The sequence below is a fragment of the Lemur catta genome, chromosome 15 (genome assembly GCF_020740605.2).
Source record: "Lemur catta isolate mLemCat1 chromosome 15, mLemCat1.pri, whole genome shotgun sequence".
In the NCBI taxonomy this organism is placed as follows: Eukaryota; Metazoa; Chordata; class Mammalia; order Primates; family Lemuridae; genus Lemur; species Lemur catta.
In genome coordinates this window covers 25,422,697-25,435,570 of record NC_059142.1, presented here as the reverse complement: position 1 = coordinate 25,435,570, position 12,874 = coordinate 25,422,697, and the positions used below count along the sequence as shown (strand labels likewise).

The following is a 12,874-nucleotide window of genomic DNA, read 5'->3' as shown; positions in this document are numbered from 1 at the left end:
TGCCCGCAAAGCTTCAGATCGCCAGGCCGGGGAAAGACCACTGACATCAGACAGAGAGCCGCCAGCGCTGATCCTGTGTTTGCAGGGCCAGGAGAAACGACAAACTGTAGAGACAGTTGTGTGCCACTCTTTCATTGTATAGGGGGAGTGACAGACCCAGAAATAATAGATGACTTGCCCCAAGCTACACTGCGAGGGAGAAGGGGGGCCAGGGATAAATAGTGTTCTAGGACCTGAACTGCTCGAGGTCAACCGCCTTCCACGCCAAGGAAACTGGATCTTCCAGCAACCCACGAGACAACCGCCGAACAATCACTCAACTTAGCACGGGGCACTGGACGGTCCGCCGATCGATCGAGTACACGACGCTCTACTTGTAGGTCTCGAGCACGAAGCAGGCTCAATCGATTGGCCGTCCCTGCTGGGCGTGGCCGAGCGCGGATTGGCTGGCGTTTGGGAACTGGGCGGGAAAGGCGGCGCGTGGCGAGAGGACTGGGTAAGTGGAGGCTCCTGACGCGCTCACAGAATCCCAAAGGCACCGGCGGGCTGCCGTGGGCCCCAGTGTTCCCTCAGCGCTCGCTGGGGATTGTTTAAATCGTTCTCCAATCGGCGCCTCCTTTGTCCTCGGAGGCCCTTCCCAGGCTCTCAGACTCTATTAACTCCATTGTTAAAACTCTTCGTTGGTCTTCGCCACTCCTCCAGTCTCCGTCTGAAGCAGCGGTTTCCAACCCCTGTGCATTTTCAAAAGAAATCAGTTGCAAGTGGCTCTGCCCAGCGGGGTCGGAAGGTCTAGGGGCCTGAACGCTGCTCTGCACTCCCCTTTCGCTCCCGCCCTGTGGAATCCTTCCTTAGGGAAACCTTAGGGTGCAGCTTTGAGTCACTCTCTACTGAGTAGTCCCTGCTCCTGCAGGCCACAGTGGTGCATCCTTGGGGCGTTGGGACCCTCAATGCACAGAGGTATGCATTTACTCCCATATTCTTTCCCAGCCTTAGGGAGCTAGCTCTGTCCTACCAACACTCCACAGGCCTCTCCTACCTCCAACCATTTCCACATTCTTCCCTTTTGTAGGTTAAGGGCCAAAGGTGACCCCCAGTTATCCCAGGAGCTGAGAGCCCTGGCTGTTTTGGGAGTACTGGAGTCTTGGAGTCCCCATTGCGGCTGGGTCCTAGACTGCCCTCCAGCCTCCATTCCTTGGGTAGGGGTAGCAAAGAGTACTCGATGGCCAGCAGGGCGACTCCTTCCAGCTAGCAAGTGCCTAAGAGGGCAGCAGACCCAGCCCTTAAGTGCTCCTCACCCTCCCATGAATAGGAGAAGATAGAAGAGATATTCCTTCCCTCTGAAGGCCCAGTGGGTTCCACTGCCTGCCCACCCCTTCTCCCCCCCCCCCCACAATCCATGGCCAACTGCCTTGGGGGAGAGTATTTGCTGGAAGGCTCTGACCATCTGTTATGGGTTAAATTGTGTTCCTTGTAAAAGAGCTACTTCCTAGAAGCACACTGATAAAAAATTTAAAAGAATCATATGAAAATTATCAGCATTTATTGAAGGACATGAAATAAGGCCTAAGCGGAGAGACTATTCCTAGAAAGGACTTCTAAGTTCTGCTTCCAGCTGAACAGCTTTACTTGTTCATTTCCTTATTGAGCTGTAAGATTTCTTTTGAAAACATTCCAGAAATATTTAGGAAAAAAAAGTGAAGTATAGCGACCGGAGAGTACAAAAATAGAGGCATTTAAAAAAAACCAGAAAAGAAAAAGAAAAACCCAACCAACAGTCAACCCAAAACAAATGGGGGTCTTTAATAATGCAATCTACAGAGGAGGAGGAGAGGAGCCATATCGGAGAAAGATTAGATCAGCTTTTGTTCTTCAGGAATAAAAAAGTTACTGAGCAGCTGTAACAGCAGAGACTGCAGGTTGTGTCTTTGAGAAAACTGAGGAACATGAGAATAGAAGGTGAGGCTCTCTCATGAATGAATACTTTTGAGCTCTTGCAGTGTGGTGGGCACTGGGGCCAAGCGGAGAATCCTACTTGGTCTCTGTCTCAGGCAGTTCAGAGCTTTGAGGTGGGGGTGGGGGACACTGACCAGGGCGTAGGTGAATTACCTACTGAGTGACCTATGCCATGGTGGTGGGAAACCCATCAGCATTGAGGGTCCAGCTGTGGGTTGCACAACCGTTTGGCTATGAAGAGATTGACAGGCAGGTGGGACCTAGGAGCAGAGAGTCTTTGGGGTTGTGGACAGGCCAGAGATGAGCATGGACAACAGGATGTGACTGGCTGTGACCAGCCAGGCTCAGGAGATGGGGCAATAGGTATAGAAGGAGTGCTGTAGTTGGAATGTATCCCGCAAAGTTCATGTGTTGGATGTTTAATCCCCAGTGCAACAGTGTTAGGAGGTTGGGGCCCAAGTTCTTGAGTTCTATGAGCTCTGCTCTCATAATGCATTAATGTCATTATTGCAGGAGTGGGTTAGTTATGGCGAGGGTGGGCTTGTTTTAAAGGTGAGTTCAGGCTCCCTCTTGCTGTCTCGTGCTCTCTGGCCCTTCTGCCTTCTGCCATGGAATGCCACAGCAGAAAGGCCCTCACCAGGTGCAACCCCTTGACCTTGGATTTTCCAGCCTCTAGGATGGTAAGAAATAAATTCCTTTTCTTTATAAATTACCCAGTCTGTGGCATTCTATTATAGCAACACAAAATGGACTGAGACACAGAGTCATGCTTGATGGCAGCCCTACGCCTTAATGCTGCCCCCATTGAGAATCCCCCTGCCCGGGTCATAACTGCTGCTGCTGTACCCAGGTGCCTTCCCCTGTGTTCAAGCCCCACAACTGACCCCCTGAGGCACTTCAGACAGCACGGCTGCAGGGACACCCTGCCGGGGAGGTGACTGCATTCCCAAGAGGCTAGAGATACCGAGGACAAGCAGCAGATCCAGCATGCAGAGTCCCGGATTCAAGTCCTGGCTCAAAGCCCCTCTGTTGCGTGACTTGGAGGGGTTGGCTATTCTTTCTGAGCCTCGGTACTCTTATTTATTAGTAAGAATAGTTGGGCCCACCTCCCTGGGCTGCCAGGAGCCCCAGCAGTTACAGAGAGTTACTTATGAGATACCTAGGAAAAGTGGGTAGACCCACTGTGGTCACTCAGCAGGGCCGGGCTGCTCTGCCCCCTCCTCCTGCCTCATCCCAGGCTGCCCTCTGCACCTCCATCTCCCCTGTCCCCGCTGCCATTGGCATTCTTTTTTTTTTTTTAACCAGGAGCTTTGCCAAGGGTCTGGGCACGCAGAGGCACTGGCATTGTCTCCACTGCCCTGAGAACTGAAGGGCCTCCCACCTTCAGCTCCCAGACCCCACTCTTAGCCCCAAGCACCAGTGCCCATCATCCGCTCCAGGCTTCTTGGGCGCCTTTACCCCCAGCTCCAGCTCTGCCCCCTCACCCTCAAGCTCAGAACCTAGGCCCAAGCACTCTGGTCACTGCAGGAGTCTCAGACTGGCCATCACTGCCTCTTCCAGCTCTGTCAGGTGAGTTCTGTCCCAGAGAGTTAGTCTGGGCTCAGGGGCGGGGAGGAGGTCGCTTTCTTTTTCCAAGGACCCAACCCTTTTCTGCCACATTCAAACGGTCCTATCTATACAACCTGCACAACCTGGAGTCCCACACCTGTGACACCTGTAAACAGCAGAGGTCAGAGTTGGTTCAGGAACATACTTGCTCTTGTAGCTCACCCTTTTCTTTCCTCACATCCTCCCGCATCTGTAAATCTCCCTCAGATTCCCCTCCTAGCATTCTCTGACCCTGTGCACAGAGATCAGAGGATCACCCTCCAAATTCTCCAAGGGGACAATGCCTGGGTTTCTCACACGTCTCTTACCCCTTCCCTCCCCAGCCTCCTGGCAGAGGTGCCTGGGAGCTCAGCTCAAGGAAGAGTTGGGAGAGGAACTGGGACCCAGCTTTCCTCCCTACTCTGGCCCTGTCCTCCCAGTGGGAAGATGTTCACTACAGTGTCACCTAAAATGAGAAGCATGCTGTGTGCTCACCGGTAGGGGAATGACACAACTTGGGTGTACCTGAAGGCTGTGTAGCAGCACAGATTTCATGTTTACACTGAAATGCAAAGGTCAAAAAGCGTATTTAATGGTTTGTTATGTAAAGAGTGTTCTTTGCATATAAATTAAAACTGAAAGGGAATATAGAAAAATAAAACCAGACAAATTAAGGGGGTGAGGGTAATTTCTAAAAATTCATAATATGTCATATAATTAAAAACAATGCTCTCTGGATTATAAGATGATGGACAATTTTTTTTCCTGCTTCTTTCCTGATTTTCTACAATGAGCAGGAATTTATTTCCATAATCAGGGAAAAGGAGCCTTTAAAAAGTGGTGCCGTTTATGTTGATTCAAGTTGATTGAGAAAAAAGTTCCTTTCTCTCCTCAAAGCTGCCTGTGGCTCTCTTTCCTTCCCCATGACCTGCCACCTTGATTTCCACCTGAACACCTCATGTGGGGTACCCTCGCCACCAAACCCCTCATAATTCTGTGGGCTTTCCTGTGTTGTGTCATTCAGCCAGAGACCACCAAGAGCAGATGTAGTTGAGCAAATTGAGTTTATTACTCATAGCAGTGAGGGAGAACTCAGACCACGGAAAAATGTTTCAGTAAAATGATGTTAAAAATAACATATTCTAGGGTTTGGGCTTTCATTGGGTGATCTGAGAGAGGGTCTGAGGAAGTAGGGGTTCACGCTAGATTGGAAGCTGCCAGAAAGCAGGTGCAATTCTACAATTGTCTTAGTCCATTTAGTGTTGCTATGATGGAATACCGGAGGCTAATTTATAAAGAAAAAAGGTTTATTTGGCTCACGGTTCTGCAGACTGTACAAGAAGCATGGTGCCCGCATCTGCTTCTGGTGAGGGCTTCAGGCTGCTTCCACTCATGGCGGAAGGTGAGTGGGAGCTGCGGCGTGTGCAGAAATCACATGGCAAGAGAGGAAGCATGTGAGAGAGAGAGACAAGAGGATGGTGCCAGGCTCTTTTTAACAACCAGCTCTTGAAGAAACTAATAGAGAGAGAACTCACACCACCCAGGGAGGGCGTTAATCTATTCATGAGGGATCTACACCCATGACGCAAACATCTCACAGTAGGCCCCCACTTCCAACATTGGGATCAAATTTCAACATGACTTTTGGGGGACAAACATCCAAACTCTAGTAGATACCTTAACAAAGCTTATCTATAGAGAGGACAGACTAGAGCAGGGATAAAGCTGTATTGCGAGGGGGAAAAAAGGAGCAGTCACCTTGGATTAGGTAATGGTTTCTTAGATATGATTCCTAAAGCACAAGCAACAAAAGAAAAAATAGATAAATTGGACATAATCAAGTTTTTAAAACTTACATGCTTCAAAGGATAACATCAAGAAAGTGAAAAGACAACCCACAGAATGGGAGAACATTTTTGCAAATTATGTACTGATGAGAATCTAGAATATATAAAGAATTATTACAGCTCAGTAATAAAAAAAAATTAAAAATTAAGCAAAGGATATAAATAGACATTTCTTTAAAGAAGATAAATGGCTAGTAAACGTGAAAGGATGCTCAACATCACTAATCATTAGGGAAATACAAATCAAAACCACAGTGAGATACTACTTCACACCCATTAGGATGGCTATTACTGAAAAAGAAATTAACAAGTGTTGATGAGGATGTGGAGAAATTGGAACCCTTTATACACTGCTTTTGGGAATGTGAAATGGTGCGACCACTGTAGAAAACAGTTTGGTAGGTCCTCAACACAGAATTATCATGTAACCCAGCAATTCCACTTCTAGGTGGAAATGGAAGAGAAACGAAAACATGTATGCACACAAAGACTTGTACCTGAATGTTCATAGTAGCATTTTTCATAACAGTAAACCAGTGGAGGCAATTCATATGTCCATCAACTGATGAATGGGTAAACAAAATGTGGAATCTCCATACAATGGAATGTTATTTGAGTCTAAAGACCAGCAGGTTGCCATAGAATCAGGAAGAGTCTGTGTTCCAGTTTGAAGGTCGTTAGGCAGGAGAATGTTCTCTTACTCCGTGGAGGGTCAGCCCTTTGCTCTACTCAGGCCCTCAACTGATTGGGTGAGGCCCACTTACATAAGGGAAGGCAACCTGCTTTACTTAGTCTACCAATTTCAATCTTAATTCCCTCAATGCCCTCCCAGAAATACTCGGAATAATGTTTGACCAAATACGCAGGCACCTGTGGCCCCATCAAAATAACACATAAAATTGACCATCACAGGAGTGATGTACTGGCACATGCTACAACATGTCTGCAATTTGAAAATGTTATGCTGAGTCAAAGGAGACCACACATATCATAAACGACTACATATTGCATGATTCCATTTATACAAAACGTTCAGAATAAGCAAATACATAGAGACAAAGCAGATTAGTAGCTGTCTACTGCTGGTGAGATGGGAGGATTTTGAAGTAACTGCCAAGGGGGGATGAGGTTTCTTCTTGGGGTGATGGAAATGTTCCAAATTTGACATTGTGATGGTTGCACAACTCTGTGAATATAATTAAAGCCATTGAATTGTACACTTTCAATGGGTGCATTAAATGGTATGTGAATTATATCACAATATAGCTGATAAAAAGGATAGCAGTTGCTCATTTTAGCCAAGAGAGGGGTTGTTTGTATATTATGGTTGCCAGCATGGTGACCTTGTTTTTGTCAGTGGTTAGACAAAATTATAAAGTGGCCTTGTTTTGTCTCATTTTGTCACAGTCTCAGAGTAACGTTAATTGAGGTTGGAGTTTTGTGAGACTGTTTATGTCCAACAGCAGAACGAAGTGACCAGGCTGTGAGAGTCCAACCAGTCTGTGCAACATTAAGGTCTAACTCTGAGCATCACATCAGCTCTGGATGTCAGGGGCTGCTTCTTTTTTTCCTCAGTGGACACTGGGAAGCTCAGTGCAGCCCTCGGGAGTCCACAGGAATGTGAATAAACACACTTGGAAAGTCTGCAGAAGCTCTGGTCCCATCCTCCTGCTGCTGCGAACCTGGGCTCCTATGCCTGGGACCCTGGGAGGTGGGGGACACCGCGCCAGAAGAGAACATGTGCTGTCTGGGATTTTTTTTTTTTGTTCTTTCTTATGTCTTCTGCTATTTCAAAGTGTTTAATGGTAGAAGGGTCCCCGTCTGCTCTGCCAAGGAGGTCCCGTGGTACCCCATGCCTACCTCCAGCCCTCTCCCTGCCCCTGATGGCCAGGAGTCACTGGACAGTCCAGGAAGGACTACTAGGGTGGGGTGAAGGGGTAGGGAGAGGAGCTGCAGCCTTTGCAGGCCCTGAAGAGGAAACGTTTCCTGTTTTTCCTCTCCATTGCAGAGATTTGGATTGAGTCAACCTTATTTTGTGTTGGGTTTCATCTCAACAGACACCGAGGGGCACCAGGAGTCCTTATAAACTGTTCTTGCTGTCAGCTACCTGGCAGAGGATGCAGAGGACAAGGTCAGGTAGAGGCTGGGTTCCCAGCGAGGGATGGAACAGAAGGAGCATTGGACATGGTAGAGGAGTTTAGGGTTCCAATCCCAGCCCCGCTCCCCCCGCAGGGCTAGTTAGATGAGCCACTGCCCTGTCGGGGCCTCAGCTTTCTGTCCTACAACTCCAAGAGGTAGTTGCAGTCTGTCATCTAAAATCGAATGACCCACACTGAGATTGTTTCTTCCCCTGTAAAATCAGGATCCTGTTCCTCATTGTGGCAAGAGGAGTAATCCCATCAAATGATCAAGCTCACCCCTCTGCGGTCTCACCTCTCAATGCTCCCTCCCCTCACAGGATGCTCTTGCATAACTCGCCTCTGTGCCTTCTCCCATTCTGTTCCCTGTGCTTGGGTTGCCCTTCCCTCCATTCACCTGGTGAGGTTCAGCTCAGTCCTCCAGGAAGCCTTCTCCAATCTCCCTCCCACCGGCTGGGTTAGGTGCTGGCCCGTGGGCTCCTATCATGTCTGGGCATGATGCCATCATTGTCCTAACAATCCAGTTGATAATTCACGGCTAATAATGATGATTGTAACTTCCTGAGCCTTTACTCACAGCCTGCCCCTGCACAAGGCCCTTTACACAGCCTCATCTTATTGAATCCAGAAGAAGTAAAACTCAGCTCAGAGTTCAAAGTAAACATCTGCCCTGCCATTGATCCAGCTGAGATAACAGGCAGTGATAGAGCCAGCTGCAGGGTGAACAGGAAAGTGTTTCTACCAAGCATAGGCTGCAGCTATAAAGTGTCATAACCACCCTCTTCCTTGAGTTACTAGTGCATTCTTACAGACTGAGAAAGTTTTTTGCTAAAATCATAGAGTATCAGAAACGTTGCTGTTTGGAATGACGTCATTAAGAATGATGTATCCCACTCCTGTCTGGAGGACTGAAGTCACTTTGACACAGAAGCAGCCTCCATCCGGTTCTCAGATAAAGACTCTTCTCGGCACAACATTCCACGTTTATCTACTTTCCAAGGAAAACAGAACACTGGTGCACTCCACAGTCCGGCCCTTTGCACGTATCCCTTTGAGTCTATAAAAAATGTTTTATTTAAATTTCATCTACACTCCACTCTTCCCCCAATACCATAGTAACTGTCTTCATTTGGTGAGATACCCCACAGGTCCTCTGTTACAAACAATGATCCTCACTTGGTCAAACCACAGGTTTGCCCCTGGTGGTCTCAAGCCCCAGTTGGGCCAGGACAGTCCTAACCACAACCCTGAAGGAGGTGCTGTCTTTGCCCCCATTTTTCAGATGGGGACACTGAGGCAGGGGAAGATGCAGGGACTTGTCCCTGTGTTGGACTTGAAGTGTGAACCCAGGAGAGTACTGCTCCAAAGCCCACTCCAGTCTTCTACCCGGGACTCTTCTGCCCACTAGCCCTGACCTTAAGCCATGGTGGGTGTCCGCTGTGGGGTATGTGTCAGACCTTTTCCTGAGCTATCAACATTGGGGTGCAGGGTCTCAGGTTCCTTGTGTTTCTGCATCACTTTCAGAATGGGGGAAGCGGAACTAAATGGAAATCTTGCATTATCTGGTCTACCAATGCTCTCCCCCTCACTGCTTTCCTATCCCAAGGCCTTGGGGGTCCGGGAATAACCTGCCATGTACCCAGCATGGTTGGACTCACATGTTGTGGACCACCCAGGCCCAACCATCCTCTCCCTGGGTTAGGCCAAGGGCCCCTTTCTGGCAATGATGGATCCCTGCCCTTGAGGGGCAGGTTTCTGACTTGAGGTTGTGAGTCAACACCCAGGTAGGCCCAGGGCATAATGCAGGGGATGGAGCCTGGTGCCCCCATCCCAACCCCAAGCTTTGGTGCTCTTTCTGCCAAATGGCCTCTGAGTGTGTTAAAAAGCCAGTGCACACAAAGCACTTGGTGCCAAGCCTGGCACGTGCTCAGGGAACCCCAGAAGTTAACTGTGTTACTTGTGGGAAAAGGGTTTTTGGGGTAGCCTGCCTGCCCCCCATTGGCATCCCACTTGTGCCTGTCCCCATGGAGGCAGGGACAATGCTGAGGACTGGCAGGGGGAAGATGGAGGCTCCCGGGGTGGCAGTGGCCTCTGGTGGCAGCATCACAGCTGCTGCAAGAGCACACGGCACAAGCCAAGTGGGAGTGGCACAGCTGGTCGGAGGGGTCCGCTTGCCTGGGCCTCACTCATGGCCTGACACTTCACTCTCATGACATCTTCTGTGTCCATCAACTCATTCTGCCAGCATCCATGCATAGGAGTTGAGCTCCTGCCCTGTGCCGGCCCTAGGCAAGGCACCAGAGCGGGGAATGGGCGACAGCGATGAATGATGCATCTCCCAGGCTTTTGGGGGACTCTCAGCCCTGTGGAGGGACAGCCAAGGAAACAGATGAGGACCTGAGGGTGAGCAGCGCTGTGCCTGAGGTGGTGGAGACAGAGCAGGGGTTCCCAGCAAGGGGAAGTGGAGATGAGGCCCTGGACTTGAGGTAGGAGAAGGCATCTCTGAGACCTGCGTCCAGCTGGACAGTGAGGCGGCCCAGACGTGGCTCCTGGACCACACCCACCCTCTCCTGGAAGCGGAGCACCTGGGCAGCAGCATCCTAGCCACCTCCCACGATTGCTCACGGACTAGGGCTGGGCTTGGCCCGAGGCCACACAGCCAGATCTCAGTGGCCCTCAGCTGAGCAGCTTCTGGGGATATGGGCTGGGCCTGGTGTGGTTTTAACTTTATTTCTGTCCAAGTAGTATAGGTAGGCAGTTGAAAAGAAAAAGAGTATTATAAGGCATATGACCAAACAGCACCCTTGCCCCACGCAACCCACCAGGTCCCTCCCTCCAGAGGCAGCCACTTTCAAACTGCTCTGCTGTTTTTGTTTTTTTTTTGGAGACAGAGTCTCGCTCTTTTGCCCTGGCCAGAGTGCCGTGGCGACAGCCTAGCTCACAGCAACTCCTGGGCTTAAGCGATCCTTCTGCCTCAGCCTCCCGAGTAGCTGGGACTACAGGCATGCGCCAGCATGCCCGGCTAATTTTTTTTTTTCTATATACTTTTAGTTGTCCAGGTAATTTCTTTCTATTTTGCTCTGCTGTTTTTGGAATATTTACAGCCACACCTTTAAATCACATGCTTCTGTTGTTACTTATCAGGTTTTAGAATAAAATGTTTGAGGGTTCTTTTTTCTTTTGTGTTTTTTTGCATATGGAAATTGGTTGAAAAGGTCACTTTCTCCATTGAATTGCCTTGGCATATTTGCCAAAAATCAATTGACCACATAAGTATAGGTATATTTCTGGACCCTCTCTTCTGTTTCCATATATCTGTCATAAATCCGTTCCCAGCCTGACCACCCAAGCTGGGAAATATTCATCGGTAATTAACCCCGGGCAATGCAATGGTGTCTTGCACATGCCTTTTCTCTTACTGACATCCTGGGGCCCTCAGACTTCCTGCTTCTGTTTGGACTGGCTGCTTAGTGCTGCTGCCATGGAACTGTCACCCAATAGTCCCTGTCTGTTCATCTGGGGGTCCTCAGGCATCCCCCCATCCCGTGACATCCTGTTCTTCTGGGTCCTATAGCTTCCTCATTTTAGTTCATTCCCTTATGTTTAAAAAGCACTTTCTCTGGAAGTAAAGGAACATGGTAGAGGTACATGGAAGGTCAAATTTTATGACCCTGAACATTTAATGGTATCTTTTTTTCTACACTCACAGTTGGTTGAAATTTTGACCGGATACGTAATTCTATGTGGAGATCATTTTCCCTGAAAGGTTTAAAGTTTTCTTCTTCTGTATTCTTCCAGTGTTGCTGTGGCAATTTCTAGTCCCTTGTGGGTGGATTTTCTTTCCCCAGAAATTTTAGGATCTTCTCTTTACCCATAGGCATTGTTAAAATTGCCGGTGCTGTGCCTTTGTGACATTTTTTTCATCCACTATGTGGATATGTGATATGAGTCTCTTCAACCCTTAAACTAATGCTCTTCTATTCTAGGGATTTAAAAACATTAGTTCTGGGCTGGGCACGGTGGCTCACACCTGTAATCCTAGCACTCTGGAAGGTAGAGGCGGGAGGGTCGCTTGAGGTCAGGAGTTCGAGACCAGCTTGAGCAAGAGTAAGACCCCCGTCTCCACAAAAAAATAGAAAAATTAGCCAGGTATGGTGGCACAGGCCTGTAGTCTCAGCTACTTGGGAGGCTGAGGCAGAGGATCGCTTGAGCCAGGAGTTGGAGGTTGCTGAGAGCTATGATGACACCACTGCACTCTAGCCCAGGCAACAGAGAGAGACCCTGTCACACATGCACACAAAATTAGCTGGGCATGGTGGCACAGGCCTGTAGTCCTAGCTACTGGGGAGGCTGAGGCCTAAGCCCAGGAGTTGGAGGTTGCAATGAGCTGTGGTCACGCCACTGCACTCCAGCCTGGGCAGCAGAATGAGACCCCCTCTTTAAAAAATGAAAAAATAAAATAGAAAAATTTAAAAATCAGTTCTAATAATTCCCTCCCCATTGTTTTCTCTTCCTAGAACTTCCGCTAATATGAAGTTAACCGTCAGAGCAGGAGCCGCGGGGAGGAGGCTGGAGCTGAGGAGGCCGCGGAGGGGGTGAGTCACGTCGCGCGCCATGTCCGCAGCCAGAGGTCCCCACCACTTGCGGTGTCTCCTGGCTCCACAGCCTGAGGCGACACCTCCGGAGCCCGCAACTGCCCCGGGTAGTGCAATCTGTAGCCTCAGCCCTCCTCCATGCGGGGCCCCAGCCCCAGGCGCCGGCCCCTGACCCGAAGATCCTGAGCCAGGCTGATAAAAATCGACAAGAAATCCCATCATACCTTAGTGATGAACCACCAGAGGTTCAATGAAAGATCAGGCACGTTGTCCCATGTGACTGGGGGTATCTTCAGTGTTACAAAGGGAGCTGTTGGTGCCACCATTGATGGTGTGGCTTGGATTGGTGGAAAAAGTCTGGAGGTGACCAAAGCAGCTGTTACAACTGTGCCTTCCACGGGCAGAGGGCTGGTGAAAGGGGGTGTGTCTGCTGGGGCTGGAGGAGTTGCAGCTGTTGCACCTGCTGTTGTAAACAAAGTGCCCTTGACAGGAAAGAAGAAAGACAAGTCTAACTAAAATATGGAGACACACTTGCTCTCCCCAGCATTGAATTGCTAAATTAGGGACTATAACCAAGTCACCTGTGTTGGACATTTATCTTCTAAACTGCTGTGTTGAGAGTATTGATGGCTGGCTTTCATCTAAAGAGAAGAGACCAATACAACACAGTGTACGAAGGTTTCTCATACTTAAGTTTCAGCTTTTTATCTGGTAAAATGTTATACTTATTCAGTTGTAACTGAAGATATGGTGT

The 12,874-nt window shown here is 49.0% G+C and overlaps 1 pseudogene; it reads left to right on the top strand.

Moving 5' to 3' along the window:
- The first annotated feature begins 9,847 nt into the window (after positions 1 to 9,847).
- LOC123621159 lies at positions 9,848 to 12,636 on the top strand (annotated as a pseudogene).
- The last annotated feature ends 238 nt before the right edge of the window (positions 12,637 to 12,874 follow it).